We start from the raw sequence: 26,891 nt of genomic DNA on the forward strand, positions 1-26,891 counted from the left end.
TATCAAAGGAAGGTACGAATTAAAGATAACTTCTTGCCTTCAGTCCCAAGGAAGAATTGACAAAAGTGTGGTGGAGAAGATTATGAGTTCACCTTTGAACGTGTTGGGTTTGCTGTTAACACCAGAGAACCCATTTAAAAATATTAGTGCCCCTCCCCCACTCACACTGTCTCCCCAAAATGAATAGATGTTAAAAAAAATTTAAAAAAATATATTAGAAGGTATAGAGAGAAAGCCAGTGATTAGAAGAAAAAGTTCCGGAAATGCAGATTTGAAAGTCCTCAACATAGTTGCAAAGTGATTACATATGAAAGAAGACTAAGATCCAAAAACCAAAGCTGGGAAGTATCAGTGGTTAGAGAGGAGCCAGGAAAAGGGAACAAAGGAGGATTAATCGGGGAAGCAGGAAGACAGACAGCACATTATGTCACAGAAGCCAAAGGAGTAAGATAGTTTAAGAAAATCATCAATTTCAAAAGCTGTGGTATCATGGGCACCTGGCTGGGTCAGTGGGTTGAGCATCCAACTCTTGATTTTGGCTCACGTCATGATCTGAGCCCTGCATCACAGGTTCTGCACTGACAGCAACGGAGCCTGCTTGGGATTCTCTGTCTCCCTCTCTCTCTGCCCCTCGCCCACTTGGACGTGCTCTCTCTCTCTCTCTCAAAATTAAATATTTATAAAATATATTTTTTAAAAAGCTACAGAATCAGTAAAGAAATTGAGAACAAAGAAATGGCCCTCGGGATTTGCAGGCGCACACACACACACACACACACACACACACGTCTTTGGTGACCCAAAAAGAATACACATGGTGAAGTTTTTAAAACTACATACTAATAAAGCACAAAATAACTTACATGAAATTTAACACGTTGTTTCTGTTTCTCTGTGATAGAGACAAGGCTGGCTTATCTGGCATTTGTATTACTCAGTGCCTTGAGACATTTGCAGTGCTATAAAGCTGACCATTATAATAACAGTCCTAAGATACTTAAAGGTGATTTTATATCAGAAAAAGTCAATGGGCTATATAGCTTTCTACACAATTGGTAACTGCTTTACCAAGTTAAAGGTGCAGGTGACAGAAAGACATGCCTGATGACATGACAAATTCTGCATCTTAAATCTTGGGGCTCATCTGTAAATAGTCAAAAGTAAATAGCAAAACTCTACAAATATTGAGATCAACTACACTGTTCTTGATTCCATGTATTTCCCTGTATTGTCATTCATTTTGTCAAATAAGTCCTGTATATTAAAGAGGCTACTTAATTTTAAAGTTTATTTATTTTGAGAGAGAGGAAAAATGAGTGGGAGAGGGGCAGAGAGAGAGAGAGAGAGAGAGAGACTGAGAAAATCCCAAGCAGGCTCTGTGCTATCAGCTCAGAGCCCAACACAGAGCTCGATCCCACGAACCTGAGATCATGACCTGAACAGAAACCAAGAGTCGGATGCTTAAACAACTAAGCCACCCAGGTGCCCCTAAAGAGGCCACCTGATGCTACTTGACCAAAACACAGCACCCTGGGGAGTTAATTGCTTAGAAAGAGGTGGAGAGTAAGTCTGAAACTTGTGACTATTAATTACAGAGTGATTGTCCCTGGCCTGTCATTTTTTTTTCTATTTTTCCTGAAAAAACTATACCGCTTTATCTCCAACACCGCAGGAATATCGTTATAGTTAGAAATGAAATTAGTAATATTCTTGCAAAATGGCTTTCTCTTGCCATAATAAACATGCCTTATTCTCTTTTAAGTAAGAAAATAGTCTCGTGACAGAAAGGATTGTCTTGGGAGCAAACCCGGCTTCTTTCATACCAGCTTCCCCAAACCACCTCAGCTGAGTTCCTTAACCACATCAGTCTGATTTTTCTGTCTTTCGAGTAAAAATAATGATGGTAGCCCTATTTACCTCCTGGGATTTTTATGGAAAAAAAATAAGTAATTAATGTAAAAATCTTTGACACAGTAAAAGGTATTAGCTCTTAGAGATTCAATCAATCCTTTTCATGCTAATGATAATTATTGCTTACAAGTATTAAAACATAATCCAGGGGCGCCTGGGTGGCGCAGTCGGTTAAGCGTCCGACTTCAGCCAGGTCATGATCTCGCGGTCCGTGAGTTCGAGCCCCGCGTCGGGCTCTGGGCTGATGGCTCGGAGCCTGGAGCCTGTTTCCGATTCTGTGTCTCCCTCTCTCTCTGCCCCTCCCCCGTTCATGCTCTGTCTCTCTCTGTCCCAAAAATAAATTTAAAAAAAAAAGTTGAAAAAAAAAAAAAACATAATCCACACACAGCTTGGTGAAAACAATTTTCACACAACTGAAGCCTGAGTCCAATTCATCATTAAAATGATGAATTTTCGCAGAAACTACATGGTCCCAACATTCTAATTCCCTCTTGTTAAGTGGATTGTTGCATTTAAAAGGCTGAAAGAAAAATGTGTCTTTCCCCCTGCCTTTACTTCTTTTTTCCTTTTTTGGGCTTGATCACCTTTATCACAGGCTTCTCTTCTGAACTTTCTTTCTTGCCATAGCTGCATTAGCATGTTTATATTAGCTGTCAGAGTGGAGTAAGCCCCAAAGCCACAGGCAGCCTGGCCAGCTCAAGGGGGCCGTGGCAGGGTCCCACAGAAGGTTTTTATTGTGGCAAGAGCAACTGTTCACCATCACACTTCAAGACTCCCCGCAACCAGAGGGTTTGTTTTGTGTCTGTACACACTCTGGGCACTTTCCTTATTACGTGAAGCATTACTCACCAATGTATCCAGCCCATTAACATGTGACTGCTGTCCATAGTTGACATCTGACCGCTGTCCACAGGGCAAAGCTGCATCCTCCCGAGGAGCAGGCAGGAGGTTAGACAAAGACTATAGGGAGTTCTAGGCTCAATAGATCCTCTTAATTAGCTTCTAATTAACCATTATGAATAAAAATCTCATTCTGATCCACATTTACTAAGCAGTCTGCCTGAGTAGGTCTGGCTTTGCAATGGGCAGCTACTGCTGTATTTCTGGACCCCGAGTTGTTCTCTCCCACAGCCCTGCCTTTTAAAAAACAACCCTGGGATATTTAGGAGAACAACTCCTTAATTATCTTCCTTCTTCCTGGCTATTTTTTCTGTAGGAATCCTTCAAAATATTCATATGGTTATTGCTATATATGCTCATGGCACGCATCTTTTAAATGTATTTTTGGTACACCAAGAAGAGCAGCTCCTTGCCTGTGGCTACTCCTTTGAGTCTTTTAACAAGAGCTTTCCTGGGGGCACCTGGGTGGCTCAGTTGGTTGAGCATCCGACTTCCACTCAGGTCATGATCTCGTGGTTCGTGAGTTCGAGCCCCACCTCAGGCTCTGTGCTGACAGCCCAGAGTCTGGAGCCTGCTATGGATCCTGTCTCCCTCTTTCTGCCCCTCCCCCACTCATGCTCTGTCTCTCTCTCAAAAAATAAATAAATAAATAAATAAATAAATAAAATAGCTTTCCTGATTAGGTGAGGCCCACCCAGGATTATCTTCCTTTTGATTATGTTAATATCACCTGATTACAGACTTAATTATACCTGCAAATCCCTTCACCTTTCCCTGCCATGTTACATAATCTAATCCCAGAAATGATAGCCATCATATTCATGTGTACTGCCCACAACCAAGTGGAGGAAATTATACCGGACGTGACTGTCGGCAGGATCTTAGGGCCATCTTAGCATTCTGCCTGATATAATTCTGCAATTTTCATAACTCAGACAACACTGACATTGTTGACGATACTGTTGTTCTTTTACTGGAGTCAACTTAACAATCACCTCACCTCTTTGGGGCACTGCAGGGAAATATAACCTGAAACTTTTGTTGATGACATCTAATAGACATGATTATAAGAGATGATATTCCTAAAGATTGTCTGATTGCTCTAGATGTTCTAAATGTTATTCTGGGAGGGAGCCAGACCTACAAGGAGTTGAATCACATGTGGTAGATTGTTTGGTCCCTCAAAGATTAGAATTTACTAATCTTGGCTTTCGTATTACCTCTCCACTTACATTTCAACTTAGAATAAACATCTCTAAGAATCTCATCATCATATTTACAATATGGTTGATGCTCACTATATTACATTGTCTCATTTTATGAAAGAAATTTCCCTCAGGTTTCAGTAGAAAGATTAACCATAGGTACTCAGGGAAATTAGTTTTTATTTTATGGATGTTGATGCATATAACGGATCAAGATTCCAGTTTTATCTTTGCTACAATGAAGCATGAAATTAAATATATGACATACCCCTATGGACTATACAAGACATTTTGGATAAATCTTTATCCAAATTTTAATTTAATTTTCTTACCTGTGTTTTCTTTTTTAACTGTAACTTCTTCGCTTATTTCTTTTTAATCTTGTGGGTTCCACAGATAAATTACCTTAAATCCTTCCTGAAATAAATCAGCTAATATTTTTTGAATGTTGTAAATTGAGTAGTTTTAAATATGCTAGTAGGAACCTAAAATATATTCTTTAAGTTTTCCCACCTCTCAAAAAGAAGACTAGCTAATGGGTGTGCAAGGCAGTTAGGAATGGACATTACAAAGGATTAGAAGCATGTTAAAGGTAAGACAGAAGTGAGCATATATAGTAACTATTATAACATACAGCAATATAGCACTTTATAGTATAAATGCTCCTTCTTTTGTATAAACCACATATCATCAGGCATTTCCTATGGTACAGATTAAATCATATTAATATTAAATTTTTAAATGTTTATTTATTATTTTTGAGAGGCAGAGAGACAGAATGTGAGCGGGGAACAGGCAGAGAGAGAGGGAGAGACACAGAATCCAAAGCAGCTTCCAGGCTCCAAGCTGTCAGCACAGAGCCTGATGCAGGGCTCGAACTCACGAGCCATGAGATCATGACCTGAGCCAAAGTAAGACACATAACCAACTGAGCCACCCAGACACCACTAAACCATATTAGTATTAAATCATGTTAATCTCCCAACCACAGGCTCCTCATCTAGTGCCCATCCACTCATGCAATGCCTTAATTCCATTTATAGTGTACCCTCCAACTATCCTTTCAAGTTCTCCAAAGGATGCCTCACCCTCAACCCACACTGTCAGCCACAGTTGCCATGTGACATGTATCTTTATGTATTCCACTTCTGATCTGGCTCCTATTCCTCAACACCTGCTATGCACAGTCTCTTGAAAGAATGCCAGTATCTGCCCTGGTGAAGGTGCTTCTTACGAGACTTGGAATATCTGTACAATTATTTCTACCAGTCCTCCCAGTCTGCTGGTGATGGTTAATTTTATGTGTCAGCTTGACGGAGCCACAGATATTTAGTTAAACATTATTTCTGGCTGTGTCTGTGGAGGTATTTCCAGATGAGACTAGCATTTGAATGGATAGATTAAGTAAAGTAGATTGCCCTTCCCAATGGAACTGGGCATCAACCAAGCCATTAAAGGCCTGAATTAAACACAAAAAATGGAAGAAGGGAGAGAATTTTCACTAACTTGATGAGCTGAGACATCAGTCTTCTCCTGCCCTCAGACTGGAACTTACACAAGGACAAATGATAGTTCAGATACAGACCAGAACTTAAACCACTGATTCTTCTGGTTCTTAGGTCTTTGGACTCAGACTAGAGCTATACCACTGGTTTTTCTAAAAAAAAAAAATTTATAATATTTATTTATTTTTGAAAGAGAGAAAGACAGAGTGTGAGCGAGGGAGGGGCAGAGAGAGAGAGGGAGACAGAATCTGAGGCAGGATGAAGGTTCTGAGCAGTCAGTGCAGAGCCCGACACGGGGCTCGAATCCACAAACTGTGAGATCATGACCTGAGTCGAAGTCTGATGCTCAACTGACTGAGCCACCCAGGCACCCCACCCCTGGCTTTTCTAGATCTCAGCCTCAGCATCCATAATCATATGAGCTAATTCCTTATGATAAATTATATAATTTATATATAGTTGTCATTGATCACTGTCTTTTCCAAAGACACAGTTATTCTGGTAAATAGACACAGATCCCTTTGGGAAAGCATTAAAAAGGAGAGTCAAAGTATACACTTAGAATATTATAACAGAGTTCAAACTCAAAATTTTCTATCCCTCTCTGGGTCAGAGGACCACTAGATATTTGAACTAACCCATGTCTGGAAATTGGGTGAAGAAATATTACAAATTTTGGTGACTTAGGTAAGGCCTCCACTCACTAAGTCTAGGGTTTATTCAGTTCTTTGTTCATTTCAGGGGCCCAATGATCAATATACCACCACAAAGTACCTTATGGATCATACCATTCTGATCCCTTTGCTGATACTGCTGCTTTTTGGAGTCACTGTGACTCAACCTAACGGCTATGTTCCATTCCTTGTCTTCTGACACCCTGGAATCTAGTTTCACAATGTATCAAGGAGCCCTTTTCAAGTGCAGTATCACACACAAGCATCACTTTCTTCCAGAGTGCAGCCCCTAGCATCACCTTTAAGAGATGTTGGGACTCCACTCCCTGGGATATTTCTCAAAACCTTGGAGTAGTGAATACATGCTGGCCCCTTAAGAGAGGATGGTTAGGGAGCAATTGAGCAGTCTGCTGTGTTCACTCCTCTCCAACATTTACTAATCTGTGAGCCTCTACATTCTTTTCCTCTACATTATACTGAAGAATTTGAGCTCAGGGTAAAGTTAACCAAACTGGGAGGGAAAAAACGGAAAGAAAAGGAAAAAAAGAACCACACCCAACTGCTCTAGCTAGCATGGTGATCAACTTGGTGACTGAATCTGTATTGATTAGTTCAACCTGTTCTAAAATTATTCCTTTCCCTCTTATGTCTAGAATTTTCATATTCCATTCTTACACATATTCTTCACATCTGTATCCATATAAATTATATAAGTTATCAAAATCATATCATCCCAGGGGCTTTGTTTGTAGGTTCTCTGCTCAAATATTCTTGATTCTAGTTCTGATTATAGGTCTGGAGCAATGTGAGGTGACATGAGAAACTGGCATGATCCTTCCACCTAGGGAAATCAGTATCTTAGAGTTAAGACCTATTTACAGGAAAGGAGCCAATTTCACTGTCCACGGGAGGCTGTTTTCCTTCTGTATGTTCCTATTCCAATTTTCAGAATTCCAGTTTTCCTCAGGTCAAAGGCTTGGTGAACTCAAGCTAGCATGATAATCTGGCAAACTTTCTAATCAAATTTCAGTTTGGTTTGGGCAGTTGCAGCCCTGAGGACACTGGACAAAGGATAAACTTTTAGTATGTTTGTATGAAAATCCAGCCATTTGGACTTAAGCTAAGATTTGAAGATTTTTGTCAATCATTTTCTTTAAGCCATGCATGTGATTAGAACCTACTGACAACTACCAGTATTCCTTCCAAGGAATCATTGCAAAATTTCTCCCCTCTAATTATATCCATCATTAAGGACTCAAAATAAACATGTATAAGCTATTTTACGTGGACAAATTGTTTGAAAATAGTTCAAAATTTGTTTCTTATCTTCAGCCCAATGAGATGAGAGCCCATTTAATGAAGGCATTTGGAGAGAAGGACTTGAGCAAGAATAAATAGGTAATAGTAGTTTTTTCAGCTCTATGATAAATATGGAACTTTTATTTCCCTTGGTAAATAGTGCTATCTATTTACAGTTATATATATAAAGCTATCTACTAATTAGATAGACAGATGATAGATGATAGATAGATATAAGTATATACTTATGTAAGTACATTGACACATCATTATCATCTAGAGTCTGTCGTTTACCTTAGGGTTCACTGTAGATATTGTAGGTTCCATGGATTTGGACAAATGTATAATGACACATACCCATTATTTTAATATTTTCACTGACCTGAAAAATCCTCTGTGCTCTGCCTATTCATCTCTCTCCCTCCTTCGCTCCACCCCTGTCAACCACTGATCTTTTTATTGTCTTCATAGCTTTGCCTTCCCAGGACGTCATATAATTGGAACTATATAGTGTGTAGCGTTTTCATACTGGCTTCTTTTACTTAATAATATGCATTTAAGGTTTCTTCATGTCTTCTCGTGGCTTGATAACTCATTCCCTTTAGTGCTGGACATACCATTCCCATTGTCTGAATATACCACAGTTCATGTATCCATTCACCTACTAAAGGACATCTTGGTTGCTTTCAAGTTTGGACAATTATGCATAAACCTGCTATAGACATCTGAGTGCAGGTTTTTGTGTGAACATGTTTTCAATTCCTTTGGATAAATACCAAAGAGCACAATTGCTGGATTGTAAGAACCCCAAAATGTCTCCCAAAGTGGCTGTACTGTTTTGCATTCTTACCAGCAATAAGTGAGAATTTCTGTTGCTCACATTCTTGCTAACAATTGGTGGTTTCAGTGTTCTGGATTTTGGTCATTTTACTAGGTGTGTAAATATGTGTATTTTTTCATACTCTTTTCTGATCCTTTAATTATCTCACACAGAAAACCTTATTTACATATGCATATGTACATCCACATGTACATACATATGTATAAACATATATGGAAATTCACTGGTTTATGAGAATTCATTAATATGTTAATAAAATTTAATCTTTGTAAAAATATTTTTTAAGTTTATTTACTTTGAGAGAGACAGACACAGCATAAGCAGGGGAGGGGCAGATGGAGAAAGAGAGAGAGAATCCCAAGCAGGCTCTGCATTGCCAGTACAGATCCAGTGCAAGGCTCGAACTCACAAAACTGTGAGATCACGACATGAGCCAAAACCGAGAGTCAGATGCTCAACCAAATGCGCCACCCAGGCACCCCAATAAAAATGTATTCTTAATTCAAATAGTAGTTTTTTACATTAGTTTACTAGGTGCTACAAAAAGAAAGTAAGGAAGATGAAAAAGAAATACCCAACATCCAATAAATACAAGGTAGTGTGTGAGAGGATGTTATCAGGAGTTACCTGCATGAAGTTAGTTGAAAATCATATTAAAACACAGTAAGTGGCTAAGTGTCAAAAACCATACTGACACCAGTTAGAGAGAAATGTGAGACCAGAAGTTAAGTGGTATTTCTTTGGGACATCAGGAGTTGAGATAAGAGTTAAAGGAAGGAGTGGCTTTATTAATTTGTTAAGAACCTTAAATTCACAAAATAGTGCTTGCTTCGGCAGCACATATACTTAAATTCACAAGATAAATTCATCAGAGAAATCCAAGTATATTTAATACCATTATTCTAATAAAGATTAAAAGAAGAAATTCAAGTTTATGCCAGTGCTATTGTTTAGTCTGTCAATTAACCTTCTTCCACACCTAAATGTGACCAATTTAAGTGGTATTAGGACCTGTGGCTAATTTTTGAGCTCCAGTAGACTAGAAACTTCATCTCTGATGTGCATAAAAGAATAAGCCCAGGGGAATTTGGCAACATGCTCTTTGCACAGTACACATTGATAGATATTTGATTGATTAGGCTAAGAACTATATATTAGCAATAAAGTATATTTAAAGTACAAAGTGCTTAGTTTTAAAATACTTTTAAGCACTGTATTATTGGAATGTGAAAAGTAATTATTAGACTGACACCAGAGAACTTTCAATGTAATTTCAGGCTAAAAATGCTTAAGAAAAGTAAAACATGTTGATTCATTAGCTACAGGATTCTGAAGTTTGACATTATATGAGGGGGTGTGATCATATCGATTTTGGTATCCACCAGTGTTCATGACTCTGTGACTCATGCACATAGAACTCATATGCTCCGTAGATAATAATCAGCTCGTTTAAACATGCTTTCAAATGCTTTATTAAATTTTTTTAAATGTTTATTTATTTTTGAGAGACAGAGAACAAGCGGGGAGGGGCAGAGAGAGAGACACACACAGAACCTGAAGCAGGCTCCAGGCTCTGAACTGTCAGCACAGAGCCCGACGCAGGGCTCGAACGCATGAACCACGAGATCATGACCTGAGCTGAAGTTGGACGCTTAACCAGTTGAGCCACCCAGGTGCCCCATCAAATGCTTTCAACGTCATTGAACATTGCTTGGTCAATCCTGTCCATTTAGCAATCTTCAGATACGCCATTACATACATGACTCTAAGTAGAATACATTTTAAAACTGTGACTATATAGCACAACTATATAGGTTTTGATGAACATATTATGGCATGACTTTGAAAGTATACACTCTTGAAGTGAGTCTCAATTCTTTTCAGTGTGGTTTGTATAGACAATCTACATCCAGCTTCACCGAAAACCTTTGCTCCAAATATACCAGTGAAAGATTACGCATGGAATTGAGATGTATGAAAAATTATCTGGTACATGCCCTTACAGTAATTTTTAATAATGCCCCCAAATTAATATTTGATGGCTGTGCAATCATAACTCAATGACCTACTTCACTATAACCTGGTATAATTCACCATAGTCTGCTACTCAAGCACAGTATTTGAAAATCTTTCTGCAGGAGAAGTTTCTATATTCTTTTATTTTGCAGCCATATTTTAATGTATAATACTGAGCTTTTATTTCTATGACAACATAATATAAAAGTACCAGCTATGAGCAGAGCTGTTATTAAAAAAAAAAAAAAAAGTAAGTTTTATCTGGCCTTCATGCTAATGAGAAGAAAACAAAGTAGACCAAAATATCACAAGTGACATATTCTTTAAGGTTATTAATGAATTTCTGTCTTCAAGCCAGTTGGTATGCTAGAATATAGTCATTAAACAAAAAAATAGTAATTTTTTAAACAAGGAAGGATAGTTAAGAAATTGACTGTCCATTGATTGTCTCCCATAGTAAAATTAGTAGATGAAATTAGAGTAACTGAAAGAAAAGAGGTATATCCAAGTTAAAAAAAAGAAAAAAAGTTCTCACTCTTTAAAATTAGGCCATTCCAGGGGTGCCTGGGTGGCTCAGTTGGTTAAGCGTCTGACTTTGGCCCAGGTCATGATCTCACAGCTCGTGAGCTCGAGCCCCCGCAACAGGCTCTGTGCTGACAACTCAGACCCTGAAGCCTGCTTCAGATTCTGTGTCTCCCTCTCTTTCTCTGCCCCTCTCCTGTTCATGCTCTGTCTCTCTCTTTCTCTCTCTCTGTCTCAACAATAAATAAATATTAGAAAAATTTTTAATTAGGCCATTGTAATAAAGTAGATCAGATGATACAATAGAGGTTACAATTAGGAACAGGTGGAAAGATTACTATTATTGGACAACTTAATGGTTATCAATATCCAAAATACCAACTGTACTTAAGAAAATTTCATATCGTTTCTTTTCTCCAGAGGTGCAGTAGGATCATTTGCAATTTTGTACTTTCTTCTATGCTAAATTAAGTTTGTTTTTTTCATGTCAAGACTGACTACACACCATAACACAAGTAATCATTCCCATAGATTCTTAGAGGATGAACATCTGGCCCATATTTGCTAATGATGATCATGTTTATGTGTTCCCGCCAGACTGGACCTGACATGCCAGTGTAGTAATTTTGACTATTTTGGTGGCTGCTACCCCTAGAGGAAATATGTGACGTTTCAAATCAATCGTTAAGATATCTGAAAGCACAGAGAGTGATAACCTAGTTCAACCTATGGTGCTTGGAAATATTTAATAACAATTTGTGTGCATCTATATTTAGAAATCTCATAACATGGCATTTTCCATGAATACCAATCCTCAAATATCTAAAGCAGTTTAACCTAATAGAAGCAGTGGAAGAATTTTCTTGCACTTGCTGGTAGATGTTCATTTGGCTATAGTAAAGGGACCAACAAATTTCTCTAAATACTCTGAAACTGATTATTAGTGTAAAAGATAGACAAATTGGCTCAAAAGAGGAGGAGACAGTCCACCTTATTTCCCAATATTATGTTCTCCTTTGTATGTAAAATGGTTTCTTAGAACGCGAAGTATATCAGATAATAAAGTAATTTTCATTTATTGAATGGGCACTATGTGCTAGATAGACTATAAAATATGAAAATATGAGAATTACTTCCCAGGTAATGAAATACCTTTGAAAAGACTTTGAAAATTGTCTAAGGGGTGCGTGGGTGACTCAGTTGGTTAAGTGTCCAACTATAGCTTAAGTAATGATCTCACTTGAACTTTGTGAGTTCAAGCCCTGCATCGGACTCTCTGTTGTCAGTGCAGAGCCAGCTTCAGATCCTCTCTTCTTCTCTCACTGCCCCTCTCCCACTTGTGCACTCTCTCTCTCTCAAAAAGAAATAAACTTAAAAACAAAATAAAAAAATAAAAATTGCCTTGAAGGTAAGAACTAGGATTTTCAAAACAGTTGTGTATTCGTTGAATGAAAAAAGTGACATATTATGCTAATACCAACACATTTTTCAATCTCTGATTTCTGTAAAAACCACTTTATGAAACATATTTTAAAACAGGGCTTGAATAATTCTCTGAAAAATTTTAAGCTGTCTTTTAAATTTATTTATTTTTAAGGATTTTATTTTTAATTTATTTTTGAGAGGGAGAGACAGAGCATGAGCAGGGGAGGGGCAGAGAGAGAGGGAGACAGAATCTGAAGCAGACTCCAGGCTCTGAGCTGTCAGCACAGAGCCTGATGCAGGGCTTGAACTCACGAACTGTGAGATCATGACCTGAATCAAAATCAGACACTCAAACGACTGAGCCACCCAGGCAGGCGCCCCCATTTTTTCTTTCTTTTTTTACTATTTATTTTTGAGAGACAGAGAGACAGAGTGTGAGTGGGGTAGGGACAGAGAGAGAAGGATACACAATCCAAATCAGGCTCCAGGCTCTAAGCTGTCAGTACAGAGCACTATGTGGGCCTCGAACCCATGAACTACGAGATCATGACCCGAGCTGAAGTCGGACAGTCAATTGACTAAGCCACGCAGAAGCCCCTAAGTTGTTTAAAATGAAAATTGGTGCAAGCTCACTTGCAGAGGCAACACGCAGTGGCAAGGAATTATAAAGAAAAAAAAAAATGTCCAAAATGGAACAAAGACAAACGTGAATAAGTGACAGAGGGAGTACAAAGTGTAAATTCTGACAACAAAACCTGAAGATATTAGAGAAAAATGTAAAGAAAGCTTAAAATTAAAACTTAGAGGAAAGAGGACTGACAAAATAAGATTAGAGTTCATGGAATAAAAAAAAAACACAAATAATGAAAGAAAGAAAATTGTGATGAATATAAAGAAAAATTATTCCATTTAACTAACATTTATTGAGTACTCTAATGCATCTGGCATTGATTCTGACGAAAAGAAAATCACATATTTGACAAAGGAGCAATGGGCACATATTGATATGTTTAAAGCCTGTGAGATTTCTTCTACTGCTCTATATGTTTGTCGTACTACAGGTTAGGAATTAAGCTGCTTAGTAAAACTTTTAAAGTATTACTATATTGTGCACAAATTCTGTTAAACATTTTATAGAAATGTGTTTAAGTATTTCCCACAAAACACATTCCCTCTTAGAGCTCCAAGTGGCCGGCCACACATCACCCAGGGTAACTCTGCTTTGTGCTCCTTGAACTTGTTCCTATAAACTCCTCAATCCCTCCCACCCAATTAATGGGACAAAATGCCTAAATAAACACGAAAGGAAAAACCTTTAAAAGCTCTACTACCCCCAATAAAAGGACTTCATATTGAATGATTGCACCTCCGAGTTGACACTTTACTATGCCTTACGGTATAGACATTCCCGCCCCACCACTTACACGTCTTCAGTAATGACACTCACCTCACCAACCTTTGAGAGTTTTTATATATTGGCAGTTAAAGTCATTTGGCCTTTGGCCTTGTGCCTCCAGGGGTTAGAGGCATTGACTTAGGAGGAAAGATTAAATTAACCATAGCTAGACCAAAGAATAACTAAACAAAATAAAAAGGCAAAAAGATGAAGGCATGGGGAAGCACATTAGATGGTCAAATGAGGAAGTCATTAAACAAATGAAACCTTAGATTGAATACTTGGGAAAATTTCCTGAAACAAAAGAGCTCTTAAACTCTAAAGTACTGTTGTCCTGTGACCAAAGTGATTGAGCTTCTGCTTGGGTCAAGTGACACTAGACTGCCAGCCCAGGGCAAGCCAAGCCAGACTAACAGCACAAGTTAAACCAGGGAAATTCCATGCTGCTTAACACCCACCCAGCTGTGTCTGTGGGAACATCAAACCAGTGTTATTTCCTTCTCACTCCGAAAAAGTGCAAAACTGTCCAGGAAACTGTACCAACAATCCATTTCACAGTCCACTGGACAGAATTTTTTGTCTTAACATTTCCAGAGTCTTCTAAGCAAAAGCATCTTTTGGGAAGGATTCTTCCTATTCTCAATGCCTCATATAATGCATGACCCTGAATATGAATGATGAGTGAATATGTCTGATGAGTTAGCCTAAAAAAATATGCTGGGCAAATCATTTTGAAACAACTTCTATATTTTTCTAATTTCTGGTTTTGGATCCTCCTGATTTCCTTGCCTGTGTTTCTGAAAGTATAATTCAAACGGGACTGTGGTCATTCATAAATGTTTGTTGCTCGTTATATACTGAAGTTTCACTCTATCTCACCATTCATAATGTTTTCCATGTTGTGCAAAATTTAATAAGGCACAGGGATGTTTGTTTTCATCTCCAAGCCGATTGAGGTGCCACTTCTCAGGTTCTGTGTTGAACACAAAAGTGCCCTTAATAAATGAGTCCAGATGGAGTGTGTATGTGAGGCGGGTTGGGTAAGTGCGTGAGATGTAGACCACAAATAGCATTATACTCAATCCTTCCATAAGATGCCACATGGCCTGGGGTGGTTTTCCGTAGCAGAATCTAAATAACATTGTTCATCTGCTAATGGTCTAAATATCATAATTAGGACATGTTGCTGCTATAGAACTCTAATTACTGATAAAAAGCAACTTTCATCATGACCTTCTTCTGTTTAAGGGAAATGATCATTATACCTAACTCCAGCCTTTCAACTCCTTGATCGTTCCAATAAAGCATTTCTGAAAATGCCAAACACATTGCTTGCTTTAGAATTGTTCTAACTGGGAACTAATGATTTATGTCTTTTTCAAATATCATACGTTTGGAATCATTACCAGGTGAGAAGCAAAACAGCAAAAAGTAGATGTCTCAGCAGCCAGCAGACACATGCTTACCAAGGGCACAACTAGCCACTGTACCATTGCGGCCAAGACAGGGTACTTTCCCTCTTTTCTTTCACTGCATCTCATACCACAGGCCTTACCAAGAAAACCAAAAGGAAGTTTTATCTAGTCAGGTTCAATTGCAGGAGTATAGTTCTATGGCTCTTAGCATCCATCAGACTCGTTGGTTCTCTTTCCAAATGTACGTATCTGTACATTTCTATATAACAACAAAGCTAGGCTAGTTTTACGAAGTGATGGCACTGGCTGTGTACATAATACGATTATATAGAATGTCTCCGTTTAAAATAGTACCTCCCAGTTGAATATTACAATTCTTGAAAGTTTGTTACCAGATTTCCTTTAGATTCTAATGTGTCCCCAGGGAACATTCAGATACCCTTTAAAGGAAAAACATGGCAACCTATATCAGTTAAAATCTTGATGAGTTGAGAATAAGCTGTGAGCAGCTTATCAGGGTAGACAGTAGTAACAGGGTCTTGGAGCAGTGAATTGTCATTCACTCATTCATTTAGAAAATAAGCACAGAATGGGACCTTATCTTATTTGAGGCAATAATATAATTTTAGGTCACAAAGATGCCTGAGTATGATTTCTATATTCGAAGGGCATAGAATTCACTGGAGGAGACAGGCAAGAAATAAGGCAATAAAAGTAGGGAAAGTATAGAAAAAGGGAACTACAGAAGGATGTGGGAAGGACATCCATCCTGGACTGAGTTGAGGGGAACAATGTGGAAGCTTCCTAGAGGAGACTGAATATGAACTAGATTTTTTTTTTTAAAATGTTTATTTATTTTTGGGACAGAGAGAGACAGAGCATGAATGGGGGAGGGGCAGAGAGAGAGGGAGACACAGAATCGGAAATAGGCTCCAGGCTCTGAGCCATCAGCCCAGAGCCTGACGCGGGGCTCGAACTCACGGACCGCGAGATCGTGACCTGGCTGAAGTCGGCCGCTTAACCGACTGCGCCACCCAGGCGCCCCTGAACTAGATTTTAAAAGTCACTCGGGGCGCCTGGGTGGCTCAGTTGGTTGAACGTCCAACTTCGGCTCAGGTCATGATCTCGCATTTCATGAGTTCGAGCCCCACATCGGGCTGTGTGCTGACAGCTCGGAGCCTGGAACCTGCTTCGGATTCTGTGTCTCCCCCTCTCTCTGCCCCTCCCCTGCTTGTGCTGTCTCTCTGTCTCTCAAAAAAAAAAAAAAATGAATAAATGTTAAAAAAATTTAAAAAAAGAAGTCACCCTGTAATATGGCCTTATAGAGTTAAATATGTTTTCATATTATATTAATGAAAAAATACTGCAGTTAACTTCCTTGACTCATAGAAGGCCAATCAATAATAATGTCTGTGACTTCCTGGATATGACTGGTTTTACTATCAGAATTGCAACATGACCCATAATTTTTCTAATTTGGACTCTGTTTGTGGAAGTTGAGCAATTACCTGTCATTTTGTGTCTTGACTCACTTGTGAAATGTGCACTTGGCATTTCCAGTCCTGTTTTGTTTCGGGTATCTTCCCAGACCACATTGGGGATGGATTTGGTACTTTATCCAAGGCTCTGGGACAGTGGTCAAGGTCCCCTCTCTCCTACCTTCAAGAGAATAAGGGGTATATGCGTGTTCATGGCAAATTTTACTTATTTCACCATTTTGTATACAATTTTGTATTTATTTCACCAAATCTCTATCTGTAGGTAATAGCTCATTATGTTTGCCATCACATTTGAAAGTTTTCTCTAGAAACTTACTTTCTTAGAGCATTATCTAGAGAAAAAAAATACATTAAACACCACAGTTAATTTTCATAACAGAACACAATTTAGTTAAAAAGATGACATAGAGGGGCGCCTGGGTGGTGCAGTCGGTTAAGCGTCCGACTTCAGCCAGGTCACGATTTCGCGGTCCGTGAGTTCAAGCCCTGCGTCGGGCTCTGGGCGGATGGCTCAGAGCCTGGAGCCTGTTTCCGATTCTGTGTCTCCCTCTCTCTCTGCCCCTCCCCCGTTCATGCTCCGTCTCTCTCTGTCCCAAAAATAAATAAAAACGTTGAAAAAAGGTGACATAGAGAATGTAATTACTGAACATCTTTAAATTTTCTTTCTGCAAGCTTTCATTAATTGAGGCCATATTTTTAAAGAGCAAAGGAAGAAAAATAGGCCTATTAACAATAATTTTTAGCCCTAGAAGTTTTTTTTTCCTGAATTACACTTTTGCAAACAATAGGTCAACTTTCCAAAGGAAAAATCTACATTAATAAAAATAGCAGTGTTCAAAGCCCGCTCAAAATGTATTTCCTCTTACGTATGTAGGTTTTATTAAAGAATATGAGTAAAAAGAATTATATTATTTTTCCTGTAAAATTGTCTGTTGTTATCTTATGAGAGTGAAATTATAAGCCTATACAGAACAAACGTGAATTGAATCCAGATTAATAAAAACAGATGCTCACAAGGGCATTCTTTATATGAATTTTTAGGCTAAGTAAATCTTCAAAATCCACAAGCTTCCTTGAGAGGTGTGAATTTGGATGGAGGAGAGGGACATAACTAAGAATAAGATGACATCAAAAAGTGTGGTTAAATGATCATGGAAAAAGTAAATCACTTCTCAGGGAAAATGCATCAAAAAATTTGTTCCGTATAAACACCCACTTGAAATAGACCAGAAATGTTTGGCCTTCCTGAGATAATCAGCTCCCTGTAAGAGAGTATCAATGTGTTTGAGGTATGAATGTTAGGAGCAGCGAGCTTGTCATTATCAGAAACAATAAGGTTTGCTCATCTGAAAACTTAAGTATTGCTCTGAATCTTCTTCAGCTAATACCATAATTGGAAGAGATGGGCTGTCACAAATGCCCTGTGTCTTACAACCAGTAGTGAACATTGCAGTCCTCTGATATAACTAAGGTTATGGTAAATCACAAGAGAGATTCATCTTCTAAGGATCAATTAGTTCTGTTATATAATCAACGGATTAATAACTATTTCATCAATGTCTGTCCTTTTGGGGTACTGTGACTGCTTTTTTAAATACTAAGATTCTATTGGATTTTCTTTGGCATCAGTTTTCATTATTTGAAACAAGCCCATACTGTATAGAGAATTGTAAATCCCAAGTTGTTGTGAGTAATTATAAAGCTCTTCAAATTGTAGAACATTACGTTAGATTCTGAAGATAAAGTGTAGGCCAATGCAGATTTTCTATAAAGTCAATCAAGAAGGGCAAATTAGAATTATGACGGCTTTAGTTTTCTTTAGCAATTGTTCTTTTTAAAAACATAATATAATATTTTATACCAATATAGAAAATCTTTGTTACTCAATAATCGTAATGAATCTCGGGGCACCCGGGTGGCTCAGTCAGTTAAGTGGCTGACTTCGGCTCAGGTCATGATCTTTTGTGGTTCGTGGGTTTGAGCCCTGCGTCAGGCTCTGTGCTGATAGCTCAGAGCCTGGAGCCTGCTTTGGATTCTTTGTCTCTCTCAAAATTAAATAAACGTTCAAAAAATTTTTCAAAAAAGCAATCACAATAAATCATGAAATGATGAGCAATGCTATTTGTGAGCTAATGCTTTGTTCATTGAATTTGAAAAAAGTATCCCTAAAAAGAGCTTTCTTCTCATCGTTGACTCTCCTCCCACAAAGTCTAATTTCTCTCTCTCTTCTGACCTTGGGAAAAAAGAATAAGACTCACAATTAATGGTAATAAAGCTTTAACGGATTTTGCTATGGCGCTGCTGGAAGAGTCTCTGGGGTGGGTGTCTACATTTCTTTTCACTAGGGTTTCGACAGTGGGACTAGGCTTTCCAGTCCGAGTAGCTTCCTTGGGAGGTGATCCAAAAAATCACCAGACGGAATGTCATACAATATGGAATCGATTTGTGCTCTGGACAACAGGGCTCTGTCCAGCTAGGGATAATGACAGACCATAGATCATACGTGAGAGTTGTCCCACCTGCGTGAGCAGGAAGTGGAGGTGTTTACCTCCAGCTCGCATCAGTTTAGGGTCGAGAGCTAAACATGGGGAAATGACCAGGGATGGCTAGAAATGTGAAAGAAATATAAAAGTCTTTTGCACAACTCTATTCAGTTACTAAAACACAGATGTCATGTAGTTTTCTAAAAAAAAAAACCACGACATTTTGCCATAGGTGAAATACGAAATCTAAACACAATTATAGTAAAGAATTGAGAGGATTTTCAAATATTCACTTTGAAAACACACCATTCCTGAGTGGAGTCACAGGTGAAGTCAATTACACTTTGAAGGAATGGAAAATTCCAATACTTTAAACTTTTTTCCAAGTGGAGACTGCCAAAACTTTTGACAGTCAAAACATATATAGATACATCATTTATGAATGTTAATGTAAAACCTCAAGCAAATCACATATATATAATCCTGCAGTGTATCTAAAGACTAATATTTTTAAAATGGAGTTTGTTCCAGGAACATAAGGATGATACATTATTTAAAAATCTGCTAATATAATTCATCATATTAATAAGTTGAATGCCCAAAAAAATAAGGCCACTTGGCAAAATTCACCATCCCATCTTGACTTTTAAAAAAACTTAAATAAAAATTGATTAAATGAATATTGTCAGTTATCTATGGCTACAGAGCAAATTACTCCAAAACGTAAAAATTTTTAAAAATAAGTACTTATGATCTCACAGATTCTGTGGGTCTGGAATTCAGGAGGAGTTTACCTGGGTGCCCATGGTTCAGGGTCCGTCATAAGGGTTTAGACAAGGTGTCGAGTTCACAGTCATTTCGAGGCTCATCAAATGGATTTCTACATAACTGTTTATACCAAAATAAAATTCTAATGATCAAACATGTAAACACACACAGACACTTACACATATAAATATTAAAGTATACAAAAATTAAATGATTCCTTTTTTTAACCTTTGATAGGAAATGCCTTTTTATACAAGACTCAAAACCCAAAGGCCATAGAAGTAGATACATTTGATTTATAAATGTTAAAACGTCTTTGCAATAAGGACATCATAAACAAAATAAAAACAACACAACCACAAAAACAAACTTGGGAAATATTTATATTATACAACAGAGTAAAAAAAAAATCCCATTCCCTTAATAGAGAAAATCTTTCACAAATAAATAAGAAACTCTAAAATTTTATTAGAATAATGTACAAAATCAAGAGTTCACAAATAAGGAACTGAAAACAGCTTATTGCTGCGATAAGATCCCCAGCCATTTTCAGATCCCATCATTTTCAGTGTTTCCATATTTCCAGGGATCAGATTAGCAATAATTTTAAAATGTGAGAATTCCTGGCAAGAATGTGAATAAACACACAGTCTCCTACACGGTTAGAAGTTTATATTGCTATAATTGCTTTCAAAGATAATTTTTAATTAAAAATATGCTTGATATTTAGCACAGGAATTCCGTTTCTAGAAATCTAGCCTATAAAAAATTTATACTGTTTAGTGTATCTAAATCATCTACAGGATTATTCATTTCTGTTTTGTTTATAATTGTGAAAAAGTGAAATAATCTAAAAGCCTTTCAATAGAGGAGTAATTAAGCGTACCCATATAATAGAATATTATAAAGTTATTAAAAGTGAGTGGTGTGCAGGTAATGCAGAGATATCCAAAGGTACAATTAAGGCTGTTTTTGGGTGCGCCCAGGTGGCTTAGTTGGTTGAGTGACAGACTCTTGATACTGGCTCAGGCAGTGATTTAGCAGTCCTGGGATTAAGCCCCTCTGCCAACTCTACACAGAGCAGAGCCTGCTTGGGATTCTCTCTCCCCCTCTCTCTCTGCCCCTCCCCCACTTACACTCTCTATCTCAAAATAAATAAATAAATAAACTTAAGAAAAAAGAGTATTCTGAAAATGACCCAAACAGGGATTAGGATATGGGTCTATTTGTATAAATGTTTAAAAACACTTCATTAGAAAAATCTGTGTGTGTGTGTGTGTGTGTGTGTGCGTGTGTGTGTGTTTGTGTGTTAACTTCTGGGGAGTCAGACTGGATTTTAGGATGGGAGACAGGCTAATTCTGTATTCTATCCCCTATTTTATAGTTTGTCTATTAAAATTGTGAAATAATTTGTGGAAATAATTTGTGGTTGATTACTTTTATCAAATACATAAATTATTTCAATACTTAAAATTGTGTAATTGTACTAAAATTATAATTGTATAATAACCCTCTTGAAAATTAAAATAATAATATATTCAGTAATTTTTTGGAGGAAAAGTAAAGGCCAACTTTTTCCAAAGTATGTTTTGTAGAAATACAGTCTTGGAAGTGGTGTTAAAACAATACCATGAGCAGCCACAATAATAATATGACAAAAAAAAAAAATAACAATACGTCAAAATAATCAGAAACACCATGAACTCTACCTCTGACAGCAATAAATGTGCTGAAAATTTTCATATTCAAGCCTCTTACAAATCTTGCAGGAAAGAAACTTTTCAGATCTAATTGTTTTCCAAATGCATTTATTTAGGTAATCTTGCTGTACTTGACTTATCACCTATTAAGATTTCAAAAAACATACCTGTAACATTCATGTAGATCTCTACCAGAGACAATGTGATCATTTCGTCTATGTTTAAGATTGCTACTCAAACATTTGATTTAGATTTTCTAGACTGACAACTGGAGAGATTCCAGGAGGATGGCATTTTGGCCACACTCCTAGGTGCCATCGTCCTCCCTTCTCTCTCCGGGCATTTACAAGATACTGAGGGGCATGCTGCCCTCACCTGGAGGGGACATAGCAGGCTCTTTCTGAGATCCAGGGGGCTATAGGACTTCATTCTCTTTGGTACCAGGCAGGAGCCAAGAAATTATTGGCAGAGAAGACGACTGCTTAGAAACTGGGCACAAATCTTACACGAGTACTTCAAGTGGCAGAATCCTGTTGGTTCCTTTGCAAAATGCCTATGCCTGGGCTTGCTCTTGGTGGCACTGTTGGTTCATGCCAGCGCTGTTAGAACTGGAGGGACGCTGTACTACTGGCCTGAACTCTCCCCAGCCTTGGCAGTTGGGAGGGAAAGCAGTTGGCATGTAGAAAGAACCTGGAGGAGAGAGACTTCTCCCACATGGCTACTAGGAGGGTAAGGGTTTACTAGTTGCTTGTTTGTTTGTTTGTTTGTGGGAGCAAAAAAAACCCACTTGTGTTTATTCTAATGATAGATAATCTAATAAATTAGAAATTAACAATAAAGGGTGTAATATTGGAAATTAAGAATCACTTATACGTAGCTCGAGTCAAAGAGAAACTAAAAATAAAACTGACCTAGGAGACATAACAACAGCTGCACTTATGGGAGAATTGCTGAAATAATCTAAATGCCTAAATTATCTCAGAATTACAGGGAATAAATTCTCCATAAATGCTTGCATGTGAGGCGGGTGTCAATTTTTTGTTCGATGAAATTTTCCCTGATAAATGAATCATTAGATATTTAAGCTCTTACAAAGCCTCTTAAATAATGCATCATGTTCTCAGTATGTTTTAGAAAATAATACTCTATTTGAGGAAGACATATTAGCCTTAAATGGCAGCCCTCAATTCTAGTTTGGGATGATTATAAAATCTACCTGACAGAATTAAAGAAGGTAGTAAAGAGGTTGAGTGTATATTTAGTGATTATCCCTGAGTAAATGATTTTTTAATTATAAGTTTGAGATTTTATGAGAAATGTGGATTTTAAAGATTATTCAGAATAAAAAGTGGTTACAGCTTAGAGTTCATTAGAAACCATTTTTGTAACAAATTGAAACAGAGAAAAACTGTCTTATGTTATGCAAATGAGACTTAAGTGTCTGAGAGAAATTCCTGTGAACCATCAACTGTGGGTTCAAAAGGTGCCAGAGCAGAGACCTCCACAGAACTGGCTCCCAGGGCGGGACACCTGCCTGTTGTCCGTGAACTGCTGTAAGAGAATAAAGATTCTCTTTATAACAGTGATAACCATGAAGTAGGAGCAGTTACATAAAATATCCAATTGGAAATACTGAGAGTGAAAAATAAAATTGTTTAACTAAAGGGCTCATCAGAGGGGATGAATAGCCAAATAATGAATTAATAAGAATTTCAGTTGACTAACTTTTTCAGAAGACGTCACAAAGTAATAAAGAATTGGGGGACTCTAAGAGCTAAGAAATTAATACATTATTGTATGCTCCCCAGAATGTCTAAAATTAACAGACAAACAATATTAAGTACTGGCTATCATAGATAATAGTGATTCATGAAAACAATATTCCAAAAGATCTATAAGCATAAAATATTTCTCCATCTTACTGATAGAAAGATGCAAATTAAGTGTCCCAAGTGTAAATTACAAGGTCATTTTGGATATTAAGTTTTAAATAATTTTAAAAGTAACAATACATTCATCCTTGGACTTCGCCAATTCATTTTTGACAATATGTTTCATAGAAATAAAAGCATAAAGATACATGTTCAATATTTGTTTCAGCATTGTTGGTAGTGGGAAAATATAGGGGAGGGGAGATCCCTGAATATCCTGCACCCACACCCACACCTACACATACACACACACAATCACACACAAATGATTAACCATACTATAGATACTATATAGCTATTAAAATAATGGTGCTAATCATCAACTATATTGATCTGAATGGTAGGGACATGTAGTTCAATTTAAAAAGCAAATTTCAAGGGTGCCTAGGTGGCTCAGTTGGTTACGCCTCTGACTTCTGCTCAGGTCACAATCTCATGGTTTGTGAGTTTGAGCCCCTCATTGGGCTCTGTGCTGATGGCTTTGGAGCCTGGAACCTCTTTCAAATTCTGTGTCTCCCTCTCTCTCTCTGCCCCTCCCCTGCTTACCATCTGTTTTTCTCTGTCTCAAATATAAACATTTTTTTTTTAAAAAAAGCAAATTTCAGGGGTACCTGGGTGGTTCAGTCAGTTAGGCCTCTGACTCTTCATATCAGCTTGGGTCTTAATACCAGGGTTGTAAGATTGAGCTCCAAGTCAGGCTCTGCACTGGGCATGGAACCTGCCTAAGATTCTCTCTCCCCCTCCCTCTACCCCTCCCCTGCTTTTGCGCCCTCATGTGTGCACTCTCTTTCTCTCTAATAAATAAGTTAATTAATTAAAAAGCAAATTTCAGAGCTATTGTTTTGGTTTCTAAAAATTTCAAGTGCAATAAGAACAAAAAATAAAAAATGAATATCCATGTATATAAAAGTTTATAAGTATTTATGAGGAGGGAAAACCATGGTGGAAAAAACACATCAGGCTATTAGCACATTTCCCAGGACAATAAACATAGAGATTTTGGAGGAGGAAAAAAGAATTTTAACCTTTTCTTTATATATCTTGTATTATTTCACAATTTAATATGAGTATGTAGTACGTCTGTAATTTTTAAAACAATGCATTGAAAAAAATAAAAGTAGAATGATAAAAATTGCGATGAAAAAAATTTAAGGAGAACCAAATAGCTATAATGTTCATGTTCTGGAAAAACACCTTAGGACTAAAAACTTCACTAAGAACTAAAACTTACCTCAACTTTTTCTAGCCTCTCTGGTGAATGTGATAAACAGCAAGGGTTCGTTGGGATAGATTTGTTTGTTTTCTGTGAAACGTTGGTGCCTTTATGCATGACTAATGTGGACATTTGGAATTGATAGATTTTCTTATCTGGAAAAAAATGTGGCAGATTTTGAAGAACTCTTTTCATAGCTGTTGAATCTTTTTGATGACAGTTTTACTCTGTTTGGCATGCTTGGTGCTGTGTCTCTTTCACATTTTTATAACTACTTTTTAATGAACATCTTTAAACACTTTCTTAATCTTTCTCAATTCTTGCCGGCTCAACCAGAAAGATAGCACATTTCCTAAAGTGTGAAATCAGACACTTACTTAAGGAGCTGCATTTTGATGATTATTTCTTTGTCACATCAAAACAGTGCTGGCCTGAGGAATCACATAAATGCCTATGTCTTTCTGTTTAAATAAAAGTAACTGTTATAAATAGTTTATATTCTCAGTTTTAAAAAAAAGGTATATTCTGCATGTTATCTATAGCCACTTAATTTAGCAAGACAGTAAAACAGAAATTAGATCCATATCATTTCTGGGTTTTAAAATATGTTTGCATTCTCTAGGCAACTAAAAGATACACATACAAAGCTAGGATGTTGTCACATTTCTTCATTTTGCCAATTATATCAAAAGAAATTTCTAGGAAGCAATATGAATCTGCATTTCTTGGATGACTTTTAATATAAACTCTGTTTTATTTATATATTAAGAATTACTAACTGTTATATGTTTCAGTGTCTTAATTCTTATCTGAACATGTGTTTCAGGAAGTTGTCTGCATGACAAGTTAAATGACTTTCAGTAAATGGAGTATCCTTTTTTTCCCCTTAACTTGCATCACATTATTTATACTATTATTATTCTTTGTTATATCAAAGTTTGATGACTAGAAGCAACTTTTTATTTTTTAATTTTTATTCTTTTGTGTATTTTGAGGAAGAGCAAGCATGACTGGAGGAGGAGCAGAGAGATAAAGAGAGAGAATCCCAAGCAGGTTCCACACTATCAGTGCAGAGCCTGACATAGGACTTGAACTTCTGAACCGTGAGACTGTGACCTGAGGCAAAATCAAGTCAGACACTTAACTGACTGAGCCACCCAGGCACCCCTAGGAGCAACTTTTTATTGGTTGAAATAATTAACAGTGCAGAAGTTACTTTAAAATGTTATTTTGCTTATTATGGTTTGCTCTCTGTTTTTCAAAAGGGAATCACATTTAGGTGACACTCCTGAGAACTCTTAATGTGTATGAATTTTCTTTAGAGAGTTGATTTTAATGATCCATTACCATTAATAGATTCTAAATAAATATATATGTTTACTTATTTCCAATCATTAGTAGATTGGGATTAAACAATCAAACTCATTTGTAAACTGTTGCTTAGAGTTAAGGATTCACTGAGTGGTAACAAAATAAACCAAAACTGTACAGAAATTATACAGTAATTGACTAAGTCTTGGCAATGATTTTTTGGATTTGACACACAAAGCAAAGAAGCAAAAGCAAAAATGAACAAGTGAGACTACATCAAACTGTAGAGTTTCTGTCCAGCAAAGGAAACCATCACCAAAATGAAAAGGCAACCAATTTGCAAATTGTGTATCTGATAAAAGGGTTAGTATCCAAAATACATAAAGAAGTCATGAAACTCAATAGCAAAAAGCTTCAAATCGTCCAATTAAAAAATGAGCAGAGGAACTGAACAGACTTTTTTCCAAAGAAGACATTCTGAGGTGCTTGACATCACTAACCAGGGAAAAACAAATCAAGATCACAATATCATCTCACACCTGTTAGAACTGCAGCACCAAAGAGACAAGAGACAAGCGTCAGCAAGGATGTGGAGAAAAAGGGAACACTTGTGCACTGGTGGGAATGCAAACTGGTGCAGCCACTATGGAAAACAGTATGGAGGTTCCTCAAAAAATTAAAAATAGAACTACTATACCATCCAGCAATCCTACTTTGGATATATATGCAAAGAAATGAAAATACAATCTTGAAAAGATATCTGCATTCCCATGTTCATTGCAGCATTATTCACAGTAGCCAAGACATGAAAATAACCTAACTGTCCATCAACAGATATCAATGGATAAATAAGATGTATGATATATATATGTGATAT

General features: G+C 37.2%; 1 long non-coding RNA gene across 6 annotated transcripts in view; it reads right to left on the reverse strand.

Annotated features, from left to right (window-relative positions):
- Nucleotides 1-26,891, reverse strand: part of LOC121044429 (uncharacterized) — a 79,125-nt gene that overhangs the window by 15,261 nt on the left and 36,973 nt on the right. For 2 of the 6 annotated variants that reach the window (XR_005797314.1, XR_005797300.1), the window contains 4 exons: nt 24,722-24,858; nt 19,886-19,979; nt 18,867-19,081; nt 16,618-16,768 (listed from right to left, as the gene is read on the reverse strand). This is a non-coding gene — a long non-coding RNA (uncharacterized LOC121044429). The remainder of the gene's footprint in view (nt 1-16,617; nt 16,769-18,866; nt 19,082-19,885; nt 19,980-24,721; nt 24,859-26,891) is intronic. The other 4 variants (XR_005797303.1, XR_005797304.1, XR_005797307.1 and 1 more) reach the window with 4 other exon arrangements.

Source organism: Herpailurus yagouaroundi, unplaced genomic scaffold, assembly GCF_014898765.1.
Source record: "Herpailurus yagouaroundi ecotype Mexico unplaced genomic scaffold, PumYag 29, whole genome shotgun sequence".
Lineage (NCBI taxonomy): Eukaryota > Metazoa > Chordata > Mammalia > Carnivora > Felidae > Herpailurus > Herpailurus yagouaroundi.